Source organism: Lepidochelys olivacea, assembly GCF_965140295.1.
Source record: "Lepidochelys olivacea isolate rLepOli2 genome assembly, chromosome: 9".
Classification (NCBI taxonomy): Eukaryota; Metazoa; Chordata; order Testudines; family Cheloniidae; genus Lepidochelys; species Lepidochelys olivacea.
In genome coordinates, this window is record NC_140419.1 from 6,265,847 (window position 1) to 6,283,002 (window position 17,156).

Here is a 17,156-nt window from a genome sequence, read left to right on the forward strand (position 1 = left end):
TGATGAACACAAGCCTTTAGTGACGTTTCTTATATGGGAAGAGTCTGTGCACACAGATGACGGTCTGTTATAGTCTCCCCGCCACACACAGGACTTTTGTGCCTAATTCCCACTGGAGTTTGTGGGAATAAGCCCCTATATTCCCAGTCACCAATGGGAGAGAAGACTCGCTGCAAGCCAGGATCATGTTGCAAGGGTGCAGAGCTGTGCTGGCAGGTAACGGTAGGGGGAAATACACTCGAATCTAGCTGTCCAGGTATTTATATCGACCCATCACCATAGCATCTGAACACCTACCCACCCATTTGCTGGCTGGGTTGGTCAGGAGACTAGAGGTGATGACACTCAAGCGAAACCATCAGTCTTGCAAGCTGGAAGGTCGGGCAAAAGTATCTGCTGACTTATGAACGCTTGGGCAGGGAAAAGAGAAATATGCAACAAGTAGCAGCAGGTCTGTCCATCCAGACTAACTGAACGGCACCAGCTGCTGTAGGGTGTTTCTGCCGACGAGCCCCCTTCAGACGTGACGGAAGCCTCATTCGAACAAAACCACCTTCATTGGAACGTTTTCCCAAAAATGGAACTGTGGGCGGGGAGGGGGCTGGTCATTTCAGTGCGTGTGCCTGGACCACAGGGCCACAGAGTGTGAGACGCTCTCTCAAACGTTTGTTGATACCGGTACGTCTCCTGGAAATGTTTCGATTTCAATGAAACAGGATATTTTGGTGAAATCCATTGGCAATGTTCCATCCCATTCACCCCTTTGCTGCAAGTATGTGGATGACATTGAGGAGTTCTATGCATCTTTTAACCACAATTTTGCAATGCTGCTGCATTCATTTTCTGAGGTGAGTTTCAGTACCGATGGGGAAGGCCAGACTGACAGCTCTGGAACTGAAGGCCCCAGAACAGGTATGTCATGGACAACAGCTCCTTCCACACTGCTGTGGAGATGGACCTCAACCTTGCCCCTATATGGGACTGCCTCTATAGGGCACAAAGGGGTATGCAGTCTCCATGGCCTAGTCAGTCCTTGGTTTCTCTGCTATGACTGCCAATGAAGGGGCAAATTAGTGCCAATTCTGATAGTGGGTTTTGTGTTGTGGACACCTGTCCTCTGGGCTCTGAACTGAGAACATCAAATTATTTTACCTGGGTCACTCAATGGCCAACAGAGGAGGGAGAATTTTCATTCATTGCTAACCTGGTCAGAACTCAAACCAGTGACCTTGAGGCGGAAAAATCTACATCTCATTAACCCCTGTGCCACTGGGTGCCCTTCACATACTGCTTTTAAGATAACCCACACTTTATAGATTTCACCTTCCAGAAACTCTCCAATTCCATCACTGAGGGAGTAGAACTGGATTCTTGCATTACATTGCTCGGCAATGTCTTTAGTATAGGCTGGAATAAATCACTTTTGATCAGCAACGTAAAGTGGTTTGGTGCCTCAGCAGCTCTGGGGCAGATGTATGTGCAGGTCCCGGCTGTGCTTTGCGGCTGTTTAGAGACTTCATGGCTGCAGCATTGTTGGTTAATAATTCCAGACAAGTTGCAGATGGGTCAAAACTCTTCTGATTGGTTGCCTCAGGTTTGTTAATGATCAGACGGGTGAGCTCTTTGGAACCCCAGTAAGGGTGGCTGATAGATCCACTTGCTGTCTCATTTCATTCATTTAGGTGTCGGCAGCTAGAATAACAATAGGGGACAGATCATGCCGAAATGATGGTGAGGAAACCCGGGGGAGGTGCAGCATTATTGCCTGGGCTAATTAGCCCACAACAGAGCACTGATCTGTTACTCTTGATGCTGGCAGGTGCCCAGAGGAAGCCTCTGGGGCGCTGGAGAGGGCAAATCTCTAGGTTCATCATTTATCTACCCAATGTCGAAGGTGCCCTGGACCCCCGCAAGGGACAAGAAAGGAGATCCATGGCAGAAGCTACTAGCTGGGAGGCCAGTGAGTGCTAATTGCGATGACGGTCTTTGGGAACAGGACAGCTGCTTCTCTCGAATAGCTCTTCCCCTGCCCACGGCTCTGTCCAGGGCCAGCCCCTGCCCCCACTGAAAGGAGCTGACTGAAGCAGATGTCCTCAGGCTCACTGTCTACGCAGTGGGGATGTCGGGGCTGGGGGAGGACGGCCCCTGGCAGGAACATCCTGAGGACAGTACTGAGCCCTGCCTTTTGGGTGCAGGTCAGGAGCCCTGCTGGGCCATTACATAAGCACCCTTGCCCCTACTGCAGATCAGCAAAGCAACGTGACTAAACGGAGTAACCCTGAGCAGGGGCTCTCCAGTTCTGGGGGCGTCTGCACTGATGTATCAGATTAAGCCCTGGGCTGGACCAACTGCTGTCTCCTCTTCAGCTGTGCATGCTGTAACCCATCCTGGAGACTGGGTGCTCCAAGCCTGAGCCTCGGTGCTGAGAGAAGCCCAAGCTGTGTAGTTGGTTAGTGTGCGTGGAAGGGAATAGGAGGCTGGTAGCATGGGGAGGCCTGGCACTGAGGCAGGGCCAGCACCAATTGCGAAAGCCCGAAGCAGTGGTCCCTGGTAGATGCACCTGTGGGTGGGACCCTGGAGCTAGCATATGGCTGGGGGATGTTGCGTGGGCTGAGGGCAGTGTCCTGGGGCATCGAGAGAGGCCCAGCCATCTCTGCACACACCGGAGGAAGGTAAGTTGCAAGCTGTTGGGTCCCTAGCTACTGCCGGCTTTGGGGGGACTTGTGGAGACCTTGGAACAAGTCTCTCCTCTTTAAATATCGGAGCTGACATTTAGCCAGCGTGACTCATTAGTGCTAGTTCCTTAGGAAACTTCATTCTCTCAGGTCTGGGCTGAGCTGCTGGAGAGGAACCCATCACTGGCGTGTGTGCAAGTTGCTTGTTAGGGCTGAATGCCACTGGAGGTGGGGCAGAGCCAGCGGCTGGAAGAATGTTACTGTCCCTGCTCTCTTATGATTCATGGGCACTGTCCCTACTGAACCCTGGCTTCCTCTGCCAGGAAGAATTTGGCCTCCTGCTCAGGTTGACATACAGGGCGCTCTCCATCTCTGCCACGTCCCTCAGCATTGGCCCCGCACTTGGCCCCGTCTTCCCCTTTCCTTGCTCGAGTCGGGACAATGGATGCCAAATGCGCTGCTTGGGAGTGCAGCACCATCCTCGGGGGACAAGAGCGAGAAGATACACAGGGCGAGCCCAGGGCAGTGTGCCAGCGGGCTGGGTTAGATAAGGAGAGTCAGGAGAGGAGCCCTGGACTGGAGCGGCAGACGGTAGGGCCTGGCGGGCAGGGACTGTTTCCGTATCCCCTTGGACGTAGTTTTCTGGTCTTGTGCCTAGGAGTCTCCCGGTATCCTCCCCTCTGTGTCTCTTTCCTTCCTCGCAGGGTTAGGCAAAGCTTTTCCTCACTGCCTTTCCATGCAAAGTCTTATCGCGGCTGATAACGGGAAGATTATCTTCGTTTACCTTCCTCCTATCCCAGCTGCTGGAGCAGACAGCATCTCTCTCTCGGTTTCTTCACCCTCCTGCTAATTAGTCATTTTGCTCTGGAGCTGCGCTGTGCTTTGTGGGTCCAGTTTTCCACTGCTGGTTTATGGTCACTGGCTCTGGTTCTGGGTCGGGACTGCCTGAGCTGTGTGCTGTGTTTGGGGTGAGGTGGTTTGGAAGGGTCAAAGCTCCACGCAGGAATTTGCAACAGGCTGGCTGTGATCTTATGAAGCATTTATGGGATGGAGGCCCTCATTGGTTGGGTCTGATCTGTTCCTCCTAGTGACTCGTGTCTTGATGGGTGGGTTTTGGACCGGTGTCTTGGGCTCTCTTCAGTCAGACATATGGTGATGTGCTCCTCCGGTAAAGAGATTAACATTCTTGAGATTCTTGCCTTGCAGTACTGGGTTTACAATGGTGCCTTGGCGCTGGGTCCACACGCAGAGGGGCCCCAGCTCCCAGACTGTGGCCCCGCCCCTCGCTCCACTCTGAGGCCCCGCCCCTCGTTCCACTCTGAGGCCCCGCCCCTCGCTCCACTCTGAGGCCCCGCCCGCCACTTGCTCCTCTCCGTACCCCTCCCCCTTGTCCCCTGCTTGCTCCTCTCCACCCTCTTCCCCCCGCACTGCAAGCGGTGGGTGGGGCCTCGGGGGAAGAGGCCAAGCAGGGGCAGGGCATTGAGGTGGGGAGCAGGGCCATGGGCCCACAAAAGATTAATCTGGACCTGTTGCCTTGGGTTTGGAAGATCCAGGTTCAGTTCCCTGCCTTGGGCCCAGATCCCACAAGGTATTTAGGTGGCTAATGCCTGTTGATTTCAGTGGGAGTTTGGAGCTTTGAGGCCTTTGCCTTTCTAGGTCTTAGTTCCCCACCTGTACAATGGGGATAATAACACTGCCCTCCCTCAGAGGGACGTATGTTAAAGGCCATGCAGTGTGCAGATTCTGTGGGAAGGGGGCCAAGTAAGTAGTTGAGACCCAGGGGAAACGGCACATAGGAGTGGATTTCGTTTTTGCTTTGAGCTTGTAGTTGATTCATTTAGCTTATTGGCGAGGGGGCTGTTTGCTGCTTTGGTAGAGGTGGCACCAGAAGAGCTTGTTCTTTCCCAGATGTTGTCTATGAGGCGGAATTGTCCTCCTTCTGCTCAGCAGAGCCTGTCGCTGGAGTTTCTGCTCAAGATTGGCTGAATGCTGCTCCCCAAATCCCACCACAGCTGGCCCCATAATACTGGATTGCAGAGCCCCAGGGGCAGGGTTTGCCGCAGTTGGCTGTTGAAGGAAGACCTCAGCTTTTGCTTCAAAAATACGGTGTACACGTGCATGTGCACTTATATATGTCGTGGACCAGGACACAGGCAGTCATACCTAGTGGTTAGAGCAGCAGTGGTCAGGCCTAGTTGGCCGCAGCAGAAGTGGGAGCCAGGAACTGGAGATGGGAGTCTGAGTTGGGGGTGAGGCGGTGTAGAAGCAGGGATCCTGGACCAAGGCAGGGACAGGATAGGACGGCAGGACCCAATATCACAGGCACCCAGGGATTCACCTAATTGCTCAGACCTTCCTGTGCCTACATAGACAGCCTCTCTGATTGGCTCAGACTCACTATCTCCTCTGATCAGGAGCTCTGTGGGTCTCCCTCTGGTGAGCTAGGAGCCACCAGCCCACACACCCTGCTGGTCCCAGTGGCTGCGGTCCAAGTACTGCTTGGAACCCCACAGACCCATGTTGGAGAGCCACCATTCCCTCCCATCAGCCATGGCTTTCAACGTGCTTTATGGAGAGGGATGAACATTGTCACCCTCATTTTACAAACTCATAACTTAGACTCACAGGGTGAAATCCTGGCCCCATTTCTATTGTGTGAAACTTTGCCATGGACTTCAGTGGGGCCGGGGTCCACCCGGACAGGTTAAGTGACAGGGCCATGGTCACATGGTGAGTCAGTAGCAGAGCTGGGAACAGAAACCCAGGTCTCCTGACTCTCATCCCTCAGTCTAGTAGCCCACAGCTGCCCTGTCTATGCATGTGTATATCAGTAATGTGTCAGTATATATTTTTTTCTTTGTGTTGGCAGAGACCGTGCCGAAAATGAACAGTGCTGGGTCTATAATGTAATGCTTGAAGAGAGCTGGAGAGGGGGAGAGATGGTGTGTGTACAGTAGGCCCACAGAGAAGCAGAGCTTCGCACCCAGGGCTGTGTTATTCTGAGTCATCTGTTGCTACGATTCCTGCTGGGATCTAGATGAGGCGTTCAGGGAAGAATTCCGTCCTGTAACATTTCTGCGGTTTCTGGGTTTCTCACAGCTCACGACATATATAAGTGCACACACAGCTATTCACAGGGTATCCGAGAGGGTGGCAGAACGGAGACGTCCGAGCTGTGCAAAGCCCTGGGGCTTGGTGCTGCGGGACCTGGGGGCTGAGCTCCACTATTCCTTTTGGGGCACATCTGGGTTTCGGAGCTGGGCGCGTGGCTTTTGCTCAGACAGTGGGTGTGAGCGCACTCATTAAAAGGCAACCAGCTTTCCTGGCTAACAGGATAAATAGCTGGTTCAGTGACCTTGAGGGGAGCTGCTAAACAAACAGGGTTCTAAGAGGTTAATTGTCTGTATGAATTATGGGTGCATTGTTCCTCTAAAGGTGACCTGCAAAGCAAAAAGAATATTAGTTAGTGCTATTTTTTGCTTCCTTACAATGGTCTGAAATATTAAGGGGCTTTTTGTTTTGGGTTTTTGGGTTTTTTTTTGGCTTGGCTTTATACATACATATCAATGAGGGCTTTAGTTCTTTTCCTCCCCTAGCAGACTCCATGGCTGACTGGAGAACTTTGTAGCTGGAGAAACAGAAATGGGGAAGGCCTGGAAAGCAGAGCTGTAATCCTGTGCTTGGTTAGTCCAGGAGGCTAGATTGCTTGTAAAACAAGGGGCAAAAATATCCATCTTGCAATATGGCAATGAAGGAATGACCTGGGACACAATAGGTCCTGGGAGATTGTTTGCTGATTGCTACCTTTGTTCAGCCAATACAAAAGTAGCCAATCAGGGTCATTTCTCTCCATAGAGAGAAAAAGGTTAATTTTAAAACAAAAATAGAAGCAGACTGAGATTGGCCATGACGGAGAGTCAGAAAGGCAGGGAGAGATGGCACAGCTGCTGTGTATGGCAGGAGCTGCAGAGGAGAAGGCTCTTGTAACTACAGAACTAGAACTGTGGGGAGGGATAGAGAGGTGACTGAATAGAGATAGCCGGGTGGGCAGAACGAAGACACCCTCAATGAGGTCAGCTGGATCTACAATAAATTGCCTAGCTCATCCCTAACCAACAGTCACCACGATTTATTAGCCCTTCTTATCCCCACCCACTGTCGTGCTCTGTAGTGGTGACATGCTGGTTACTACAGGGCTGGACAAAATCTACCTTTTTAAAATGTACCCAGAGATCGTATTGTTTAGTCTATTCCCCCAGCCTAGGCATGACCTCAGTGACGAAGGGTTGACTAGGGAGAAGGTGCTGAGTGGAAACTTCCACGTCAGAGCTCAAGGTGATATGACTGCCAATGGAATTATCTGGTGATGAGCTGCCAGTGGTAGCAGGGCCTGGACACATCGACCCAGGAGATCCCTTCCAGGCCTATGTTCCTATGCAGCCATTCATGCCAAATTAATTAGGGAACCAAATGACAACCTGATCTCCGAAATCAGCCAGGCTGGGGACGGACAGGTCATGTCCTTGTCCTTCCCCTGCACTGCTGTTATCGGAAGGAGATCATACCCACTTCCACAGGCAGTGCAGAAGTGAGGGGTATGCAAAAGATGGAAAGATCAGAGAAAGGCTGGTTATTGGGTTAACAGATAAAAATCTTTCACAGCAGCTACAATTGAAGAGAGATTTAATCCTAGCCACAGCTATACAGAGAGCAAAGCAGTCAATTAGTCAAACAGCAGAGGAAAAGGCAGGAGCAACCTGAAAAGCCTGAGACTAGCTTAGAAGCTATAAATAGACACTTGAGTGTTAAAAGTCATTATCATAAAACCCCTGAGGTAAGGAGAGAGAACTCCCAGGCTGAGAGGCACAAATTCCAGCCTATGGGCACAAGCTGTGGGAAAAGTCATATCCCAAGAGATTCCTGCATCTCCCGCCAGAGACGCACGGTGTAATAAATGCATGAAATATTGACGTTTTGCTGCTGTTTGCCACACCAAAGCAGTCGGGGAATTGACTCGTATTGCAGATAATCAAGAGCCATTGTTTCTGGGATCTGTCACTTGTGATGACATAGAGCCTGTCTGGAGCATGACAATGAATATTCATGGCAAGACTATTGACTTTAAAATTGACACAGTCATCTCAGAAAGACTTACAATCACCTTCAACCCTTCCCAGAGCTGAAGTCACCTGACACAGCTCTGACTAGCCCTGGAGGTATTCTGAACTGCAGGGGCCAGTTCATCACAAAAACAACTTACAAAGACTAGAGCTATGCATTCAGAATGCATGTGATCAAAGGATCACAGACCAGCAACCTTATCATCTGCAGCATGGCAGCCACAATGGGCATAAAGAAAAGGAGTACTTGTGGCACCTTAGAGACTAACCAATTTATTTGAGCATAAGCTTTCGTGAGCTACAGCTCACTTCATCGGTGAGAAAGGAAGAAGAACTCAGTGGAAAATTTCATGGTATTGGACTTTTGAAAGGAGACCCAGTACAAATCAACTTAAGAGACAATGCTGGATCATGCTGTCTACAAACATTTCTACCAGAGAGACCTTGGAAGAGACTAGCTGCAGATTTATGCAGATTCAGAGGACATCATTATCTGGTTGTCGTGGACTATTTTTCCAGGTATATAGAAATAATGTAGTTGAAAGACATAACATATTGCAGTGTTACTGAGAAACTGAAGTGCACTTTTGTTCACTGTGGTATTCCCGTAGCCTGATCTATAGATTATGTATTAATTATATTGATTACTTAAGAATTCCCAGTTATTACTTTGAGGGTTGATAAGTTCTTGTCCCAAGATCAGGCCCGCTATTATTAAAATTACTATATAGTTGGGAGCCCCGATGTGCACGGTTGCAACACTCACACTATAGAAATGCATCTATATTTACAGTAATTTATTAATACATTTAGCTCAGTCAATAACCCTCCAACTCATTAAGGTAGATAGAGATACTATAGAATGTACATCTAAACATCCATATACTCACACCATTCCTTGCAGAATGACCTGAAATGTGAGACATCTCCTTCATCACCAGTGGCCATCATTCTGGCACCTCCCCATGGCTACATCTGTCTCTCCTACTGCCCACAGGCTGGGAAGCAACAATATATTATACTGATACTGCTACGTCTAATTCATATTCAGTAGGGGTTTCTCTCCTCTTCCTTATTTGTATTTCCTCTCCTCACTAATGTTGATGTGTCCTTCTATAGTTTAGTATATTAATATGTGTAACTACCATTTCAACTCATGATCATACCCGTCACCTCTGGCTTAAGCAGATTTGACATGACTACTTCCGTGTTCCTTGCGGTCACACTTACTGGAACATTCTAACTTCTACCATTGAGAAACTCTTCTTAGTTCCCAAAATCTAAAGGTAACCGTTAATCTATGCTAAGGGTTACGGCCTACTTAACCATACTTATGCTAATTTATGCTTTAGCTAATATCTTACAGGATATAGGCCTGGAGGTTTCTTGTGTTACTGCTGAATTTAATGAAAGCAGCTAGATATAATGAAGGCAAGCCAGTGAATATAATGGGCAAACTTGCCTTATGGGCTATATTCCAGAACGACGAGTGATGGATAACGGACCACAATTCACTGCAGCAGAATTTGACTCCAAACAAAATATGGTTTTAATCATACTGCTAGCATCCCACATTACCCACAAGTGCATGGAGAGGCTGAGAGAACTGTACAGATAGCCAAGAAAATCCTACACCAGGAAAATCCTGTGACGTTACACCCCATATTCTTCATAGAAATATGGCCTAACTAAGATATATTTTATGCAAGATGGGTCCTGTAAGGTATCATTGGAAAGGTTATGATCTATTGAATGTGTATATCCAATTTGTATGCATGTATCATTTCTGTATCTGAAATTAGAAATTTTGACTATGTGACAATTACAACTGTGTGTGTATTTGAGGGGAACGCGCACCAGACAGGCAATCACTCTGAATGAGCCATTTAAGAAGGACAATAGAATTTTGGAGATACTAATCTCCCACCATCCTGAGGAGCTTCTGGGATGTTGCCTTGACACCGCAGGGCCATCTGATGATGTCACCAGGTATTGAGTCGCACCTTGGACACTGCTGGTATTTTTCCACTGGAAACAAAAGATTCCCGCCTTATGTAAATTCTATTTAAGGCTGGGAAGTAAGGCAATCAGGACTTTTCTCCATTGCCTGCCCGCCGAGAAAAGAGACCTGAAGGAAAAGGCAAGGGGTGAGTCCAGACTGCGACAGGGGTCCAAACTGTAAAGAGAAATAACTGGAACTCTAAGCTACAGAAACTCTGCAACCTGCCTAAAATAACATATAGGGTAATAAATTACATTTTGTAACCTGTTTTTTAAGTGTGTTAAGCTTAGCTTGCATATTTTATTTTATTTGCTCAGTAATCTGCTTTGTTGTGTTTGCTATCCCTTAAAATACCTTTTATAGTTAATAAACTTATTTCTTGTTTATAACATAACCCAGTTTGTTCAAATCATATCTGGGGGTGGGGTGGGAGGCAAGAAATTGTGCATATCTCTCTTCACATTGAGGGAGAGGGTGATTTTTTATGAGCTTGCACTGTGCAGATCTTTCTATACAGTGCAAGACCATATAGCTTTGGGTCTACACTCCAAGGGAGGTGGGCACCTAAGTGCTGGGGCAAGTCCCTTAAACTGAGTCTTCCCAGAGCTAATCTCAGTGTCGGTCTCAGCTGATCTCAGAGTCTGTCTCTTTCTGCAGCTGCGTGTGGCCCTGCCGGTGTGCTAGAGGAGGCTTAACAGCCTGGCTCAGCAAGACAGGGTAAAGGGGGCCCAGGCTGGTGGAACAGGCAGGCTCAGTGGTATCCCAGTTCATCAGGTGGCACCTTAAAGATCCATTCCTCGCTCTTTTGAATTACAGATCGGCACAAATAGCAGTTACTGGTTAAAGTCCAGCGCAGCTCCTGTTGGGAAGACAGCTATCTCCAAAGTGGCCGGACATGAAGCCAGTAGCCAAATCAGATAAAAAGGCAGGAAGAGCCTACAAACACTTTGATAATAGATGACACTCAGAGAACTATCGGGTCTGTGTTTATGTCAGATCGGATGGAGAAAAAAGAGGCACAACTCCAGCTGTCCTAAAGGAAAATCCTGATGATCAAGATTGACAGCGGAGAGTTCAACAGAAACCTTTGACATCTACAGTTTATTCCTCAGAAGGAACACTCAACAGAGCAAACTCCACGGATGGCAGCTGCAGAACAAGAGGACTCGGAGATTCCAAACTGACCAGCCAGCCATTGCAGGGCAGTTCTCACAACACTGGCAGGGGCAGAGTGCCTTGAATCGACTTATTTCTCTCTCTTATCAGTTCAGCCATGCCTCCAGGTGCTATTGCCATGCAAATCATCATAGTCACAGAAAATCTCTGGATGATCTGTGGGCTGACATCTACAAAATGGCCACTTGTTTTGGGTGGCGCCATCTTTGGGTGCCCAGTCCAAGACATCTAATAACATCACCCCATCAGAACCACCACTGTATTCCCGGCCACCACTTCAACCTGTGCCCTGTGCCTGGGGAAATAAGGGTATGTCTACACAGAAAACCAAACCCTGCGGCTGGCTTGTGCCAGCTGACTTGGGTTTGCCAGGACCGTTTCATTGCTGGGTAGATTTCCACGGATGGGCTGCAGCTTGGGCGCTGGGACCCTCTCATCCCAGAGCTGATCACAGTGGTCCCTTGAGGCCTTGGAATCCATGAAGACCTGGGTGAGGGTTGGCTGGAAGATGCTGTATAAACACCCAGGGTTAGGGACAGGGAGCCTAGTGGGAGGTTCTTCCTAGGGTCAGAGCTTCACCTCAATTTTTCACGGGGCGGCTCTTGCTCCCCCATCCTCTGCCACCCCTACCCTGATCTCCTGCCACTTGTAGAATGCAAACCTTGCAGTAATTCCAAGCCAAGCCCTACCCCTGAGTCGGTGTCTGCCTTGGGCCGGGGTTGCCTGTGCTAGCTCCCTGTCCATTTCTGCTATGAGCACGTGGCAAAGGTGGCTCTGTTTTTTGGGCTGGGGGGCACTGCCTCTCCATTATTCCCTCCTATGGGGGCAGGAGCAAAGCCACCCGTGTGTGTGTGTGGGCGGGGGGGAGAACAGACCAGCTTTTTCTTGTCTTTCCCGGATCAAATGCAGGGAGCAGAATGACCTTTGCGCTGGGAATGTCAGCATTACCCAGAACTGAGCATCAGGAGCGTTTGCCCTGGACCCCCCCAATACACATCTCCATGGACCTACCCCTCTCGCCCCCCACTCCTCCTCCTCCTTCCTCCTGCCTTATTTGGCCCTGTCAGCCTAGACCCGGGACAGAGGGTGCAAGAAGCGAAGGCCTCAGGAGACACACACTGGGGCACGATTTCAGGGTGCGGCGTCCCGCTGCTCTGGCTGGAAAGCCGGCACCTGCTGCTGACTCTGTCTATCACCTTCCCCAGCTCACGCTCCCATATTAATGCTCCCATGGCAGTGGGGATATGGGTGAGTTTAGACAGGATCCCCCTCAGGCAGCACCTGGTCCCAGGGAGATGACACGGTTCCTTCCCTGGGACTGTGATTTGTTTCCCTTGGTTGCGGTTTCAGAGCCGCACAGCTGTCTTTATAGACTTAGCGCTTCCTTGTTTGTTTGCCTGACGCCGGGGGCTCCAGTTTGGCTATTTCCAGATGCTGAGCCCTGTGAATTTAAACCAGGTGTTAATTGACTCTGGGATCTGGCTGCTGCCGGCTGCAGAGTATGACACACCTGGGCACCGGAGTGGAGTCCAGGCCTTCGCTTTGCTCACAGGTACAAGATTGGTTCAGTGGCTTCTGAAAGCACCTGGGGCGGGAGATGGGAACAGAGGGGCTGGGATGGAGGAAGGGACCGGGAAGATGTGGCTATTTCAGGCGCAGAAAAGCCCCTTCCAGACCCTTCTGGGTATGTCTACGCTGCATACTGAACCCAGGCTATGACTTGGGTTTGAGCCAAAGCCCCTCTTCTGTCCACACGCAACTCAGTCTGACTCAGGCCAGCAAGCGCAGAGGATCTGAGCGTCCCAGGACCCTGCTGTAGGCCTTGCAGCCCATTGGGTATGGACCACTTCCGGTATGCACCCAGGGAATGTTATTTTCACAGCTGAATTTCCTGTGGTGATAAACACTGGGGTGAGGGTAGGGGCAGGCTTGCTCCACACCCCACCCCGCAGGGTCTTTGCACCCTTGGTTTTGGAAGGGTGGAGGGGGCCTCGGGTTCAGATTTTTTTAACGGGCCCCCAAAAACTTTTGTGGAGCCCTGACCCTAGAGGGATTCAACCTCCTGTGTTTGAGGCTATTGCATGTGAGATATACAGTAATCAACTTAGACTTCATTTGGCTTTTTAGGGAATAGAAGAAATAATATGAGGGTTTAGTGGAACGCACTTTGGACCACTTGGTACCCATCACCCAGCTCCTATCCAAACAAAATAAGGAGGCAAACACCGCCATTGCAAAAACAATGAACCCATTCTTGGCCACTCCAGAAGAAGTAAACCTTCATCCTCGAGTTCAGACATTGTTTGCTTTTAATGGCTGTACAATTAGTAACCACCATTGTAGTCCTGGGAATGTGGTGCTTGGTAATCAGCCTTAAAAAAACAAGCAGACGTAATTGTCTAAAATAAAAAGACTGATATGCTAAAAAAGAAAAAAAGAACGGACTGGAAATGTAAGCTTTGCAGGCACAGTGCAAGCAGAAGTAAGGAAGAGAGATGTCAGGAAACCGAGGTTAACAATGGAAAAAGCATAAACTCACAAGAGGTTTTGTAAGTAATGTGTAGTTAGTAGCTAAAGAAATAAGAAGAAGACTGATGTGCGCTGAGCTTGCAGCTTTGGTTACTAGCATACTTTGCAGCTCGTGGACAGTTCATGCTCTGTACAGGGATTGGTTACAAAAGTTAGTACATCAGTCATAAAGTGCGTGATACGGTGTATTAACCAATAGCATTCAGTGCAAGTGTGTATATAAGCTGATTCATGATTGTGTATGTTGGATGTGTGGAATGCTCTGGACCCACTCCCCACACTTAAGCCTGATCAACGCAAGTGTAGGTTGCTCGTATGCCAATAAACTTCAGTGGTGAGTTCGGAGTTGAGCTGAGTTCTTGGGAACAGAGTGGATAAGGTCTCAGAGCTACTCCCAAACACCTGCTGCCAGCGGGGGCAGGGGTGGGTCAGAGCCTGAGTCCCGCTGTGACTGGGATCCAAACCCTGTCATTTTGCGTGTCCCAGGTCAGACAGTCCGCGTCGTGCAGTGTGGACGTGTTAGCATGGCCGGGAGACCCAGGACCAGCAATTGTAAGCTGAGGTTTACAATGCAGTGTGGACGCTCAAGCGTGGGCTGGGAACCACTCAGGCCACAAGCCTGTCTCTCAGAGTTGCAGGTTTACAATGCAATGTAGACATTCCGATTGAGGCCCTTGCGCTGGGCTCTGCCTCTCAGCCCCTACCTTAACTCTGGGGGTGGAGGCCACCTGCCTCACCCTACTGACCCTAGGAGAAGGAAGCACCTCAGAGAACCCAAACTCCAGGTGGGGGCCTGACCCCATGGGGTTCCCATCCCATACCTTGTGGATCCCCAAGAGACATCCTACTGAACACCAGCAGGGCTTTACTGGGAGGGGGACAAAGGGGTTTGTCCCAGGCCCCCCATTTGAAAGGGGTCCCCAACTGAGTGGCATTGCGATCTGGTGTACGGGGTCACAGTGCCATTCGGGTTCGGCACTCTGATCCCCGTGTGCCCAGTCACAACATCTAGAGTGTGTGTGTGTGGGGGAGCCAGGCCCAGCTGCTCCCCTCCCCTCAGTGTTTTTGCAACCTTAGTTTTTTCGGAAGGGAGGGGGCCCTCAGTCCCAGATTTTGCAGCAGAGGAGCAGTTTATGGAGGGCGGGGGAGGAGCGAGCAGCAATGCCAGCTGCTCCTTGCATCCAGGTCAGTTTCCCCATGTGGGCGTAGGAGAGGGGTGCAGGGGCTAGGAGCGCAGGGGGCACAGTGCAGGGGCAATGGGGGGGCACCATGCCCACATGAGCCAGGGCACCATTTTCCCTAAGGCCGTCCCTGTGGGTGGGACTGAACTGGTCCCTCCAGACAAACAGAGCATTCTGCCTTGTGGCAGGGTAAGGAATGGCTCCCTGGGAAAGCAGCTCCTGAGCTCGGAGGTGTTCATACCATGGCACAGTTAATAGCTTCATTGAGTCCAAGGCTGGAAGGAATCATTGTAATTGTCTAGTCTGACCTCCTGTGTAACACAGGCCAGAGAACTCCCCCTAAACAATGCCTAAAGAAGGTTAATGTAGTGCCCATCTTTAAAAAAGGGAAGAAGGAGGTTCCGGGGAACTACAGGCCAGTCAGCTTCACCTCAGTCCCTGGAAAAATCATGAAGCAGGTCCTCAAGGAATCAATTCTGAAGCACTTAGAGGAGAGGAAAGTGATCAGGAACCATCAGCATGGATTCATCAAGGGCAAGTCATGCCTGACTAATCTAATTGCCTTCTATGATGAGATAACTGGCTCTGTGGATGAGAGGAAAGCGGTGGACGTGGTGTTCCTTGAGTTTAGCAAAGCTTTTGACACGGTTTCCCACAGTATTCTTGCCAGCAAGTTAAAGAAGTATAGGTTGGATGAATGGACTATAAGGTAGATAGAAAGCTGGCTAGATTGTCATGCTCAACGGGTAGTGATCAATGGCTCCATGTCTAGTTGGTAGCCGCTATCAACTGGAGTGCCCCAAGGGTCGGTCCTCTGGCCAGTTTTCTTCAATATCTTCATTAATGATCTGGAGGATGGTGTGGACTGCACCCTCAGCAAGTTTGTAGATGACACTAAACTGGGAGGAGTGGTAGATACACTGGAGGGTAGGGATAGGATACAGAGGGACCTAAACAAATTAGAGGATTGGGCCAAAAGAAATCTGATGAGGTTCAACAAGGACAAGTGCAGAGTCCTGCACTTAGGATGGTAGAATCCCATGCACCGCTACAGACTAGGGACCGAATGGCTAGGCAGCAGTTCTGCAGAAAAGGACCTAGAGGTTACAGTGGACGAGAAGCTGGATATGAGTCAACAGTGTGCCCTTGTTACCAAGAAGGTCAATGGCATTTTGGGACGTATAAGTAGGGGCATAGCCAGCAGAACGAGGGACGTGATCGTTCCCCTCTATTTGACATTGGTGAGGCCTCATCTGGAGTACTGTGTCCAGTTTTGCGCCCCACTCTACTAGAAGGATGTGGAAAAATTGGAAAATGTCCAGCAGAGGGCAACAAAAATGATTAGGGGACTGGAACACATGACTTATGAGGAGAGGCTGAGGGAACTGGGATTGTTTAGTCTGCGGGAGAGAAGAATGAGGGGGGATTTGATAGCTGCTTTCAACTACCTGAAAGGGGGTTCCAAAGAGGATGGATCTAGACTGTTCTCAGTGGTAGCAGATGACAGAACAAGGAGTAATGGTCTCAAGTTGCAGTGGGGGAGGTTTAGGTTGGTTATTGGATTTTTCACTAGGAGGGTGGTGAAGCACTGGAATGCGTTACCTAGGGAGGTGGCAGAATCTCCTTCCTTTGAGGTTTTTAAGGTCAGGTTTGACGAAGCCCTGGCTGGGATGATTTAGTTGGGGATTGGTCCTGCTTTGAGCAGGGGGTTGGACTAGATGACCTCCTGAGGTCCCTTCCAACCCTGATATTCTATGATCCTTTGGAATCGCCAGGAATGGAGAAAAGAAAAGGAGGACTTGCGGCACCTTAGAGACGAACAAATTTATTTGAGCATAAGCTTTCGTAAGCTACAGCTCACTTCATCGGATGCATTCAGTGGGAAATACAGTGGGGAGATTTATGTACATAGAGAACATGAAACAATGGGTGTTACCATACACACTGTAAGGAGAGTGATCACTTAAGGTGAGCTATTACCAGCAGGAGAGCGTGGGGGTGGGGCGGGGGCAGACCTTTTGTAGTGATAATCAAGGTGGGCCATTTCCAGCAGTTGACAAAAATGTCTGAGGAACGGTGGGGGGAGGGGAATAAACATGGGGAAATAGTTTTTCTTTGTGTAATGACCCATCCACTCCCAGTCTTTATTCAAGCCTAAATTAATTGTATGCAGTTTGCAAATTAATTCCAATTCAGCAGTCTCTCGTTGGAGTCTGTTTTTCAAGTTTTTTTGTTGAAGAATTGCAACTTTTAGGTCTGTAATCGAGTGACCAGAGAGATTGAAGTGTTCTCCGACTGGTTTTTGAATGTTATAATTCTTGAGGTCTGATTTGTGTCTATTTATTCTTTTTCATAGAGACTGTCCAGTTTGACCAATGTACATGGCAGAGGGGCATTGCTGGCACATGATGGCATCTATCATATTGGTAGATGTGCAGGTGAACGAGCCTCTGATAGTGTGGCTGATGTGATT